Here is a 2,045-nt window from a genome sequence, read left to right on the forward strand (position 1 = left end):
CATTTTGTTATCAGGTGTTTTCAGCTCAATCACGGTTTGTTTTCTCTGCTTTGTGGTTCCGGGATACATTTTAACCTGGATTAGCGTCTCATTTCAAACTCCTATCTTCCAAAAACTACAAGAAACATTTCCCCATGGAAAAACTTTTCTGCAAAATGTAAAACTTTATATTGTCATATGAGGAACATCAAGAACTTAAACACTATTAAGTATTAACTTGTAAGGTGCTTCTGAGAAACAGTAGTAATTTCCACTTTTAACTGGTATTAAATGCACATTGCATTCTTTTAAAAAAACAACCGTTATTGAATTTAGCACACATCAGAGTTAATTTTCAGTGATATCACTTGTTATGGTGTACCGACATATTTTGTTACGATGCATAAATTATGCAAAACATTAAAAAGTACAACTCTAGTATGTGTTCTCCAGTTTCATATTGATTAACAATGAAAATTTGATGAGCATCAACTAAATGAGTTGTAGCTTATCACTGCAACTCAGATGTTCCTAGTAGTAAATCAATCCAACAGATTACATCCAGATTAGATTATTGTAACTCTGTTTGTTTTCAAATTGGTCAGCATCTGCTGTCCCGTATGCGGTGCTCTCACACTGGTTGTTTCTATTGCCAGACTTTTGGCTAACACCCGAAAAAAAAAACCAAAGGGACAATTTAATATCTGTGCTAACTTTTCCAAACTGGTTTTTGATTCTGAAATGTGAAATTATGGCTCTTAGACAATCTGATCATCTACTTCTGAATATGCTTATCTGTAGATGGGTCTCAAGGAACGATCAGGTTGCTCTGGTGGTGTTAARATGTTTCAACTGGATTAAATGGATTTGACTTTTTATCTGTATTTTCTATATGATTTGCTGGATTTTTCAGCTGATTAATTTTTACTATTGTTGAGATTTGTGGTTTATAATAGAGCGCAGTGGTCAACACCGGTTACTTTAAATCTGCTCCATGAATCATGTTGATTGGATCCTCCTCGGCTGCATTAGTGAGGATAATCATGTAATCCCATCTTTCTCTGATGAATTGGAAAGTAATTCTTCAATCACAGAATGACACTGTTTTTGTTTCACTTCCCTCTCGATTTCAAACAAAGATTACACAATCTGTGTTTTTGTTCTGGGAAAGAAAATTGGACAAAACTGGAATGAGAAAGTTGGGCCTCAGAAGAAAAACAGAAACTGGCGTTGGCCTGTAAAAGCCTGATCAGCGAATCTCTACTGAAACTTTTGAAAACTTCTGAAGAAAAAGCAAAACCCAAGTGAGCGTAGAAAACGTTTCCTCAGTTGTAAATTACAAATGAAAGCAACACTGATACTCCTCAACTTCTCCAACTTGGATGAAAAGTTTAGCGTGTTCAGGGTAATATTCTATTATCGTACTTAAAAGTCCTCTGGAAATAGTCTAACATAAAGTGCAGAGAAAAAAAAAAAAGAGGGACACACTCCTCATATTCACAGTATACTGTATAAGTTGTTTTGTGCTCCTGAGTTATGGCAATACCACACAATGGCTGATAGGACCATGGACTTATCAATAATGCATAAGATAGTGAGAAAAATGACAGGCACTCTTGCTGGTAGGTTCTCTCCAGAAGCAAGCCATAAATTTGCAGGGCAATAATAATGACTCTTCTCAGGGAAATAAAGGCCACCCTCTGCTCCCCATAGTCATAAACCTGACTCACTCTTCCATTGGTTGGAAGAAAAATGCTTCCTCTCCCACCACACAGGAGTCATACACTGGAGGTACTTCAAACAGCCAACTTGATATGCAATCATCTCTCTTTACACAGGAAAGGACACAATTTCAGTTTTTATATTAGCTATTTTCCTATTATGCTTGTGGAGGTGCGGGAAAAATTGTGAGCACAGTAATAGTGAAATAAAGCCCAGTTTAATAGTTTAGGCAGAGTTTTTTTCCCTAATAATTCTTTTGCCATCTTCAAMATTTCCAAACTGTGAAATTTAATTTTCTTTTACACAGAAGTGCAAAATGAGTAGTTTGTTTTGTACAACACAAG

The sequence above is a fragment of the Poecilia reticulata genome, linkage group LG7 (genome assembly GCF_000633615.1).
Source record: "Poecilia reticulata strain Guanapo linkage group LG7, Guppy_female_1.0+MT, whole genome shotgun sequence".
Lineage (NCBI taxonomy): Eukaryota > Metazoa > Chordata > Actinopteri > Cyprinodontiformes > Poeciliidae > Poecilia > Poecilia reticulata.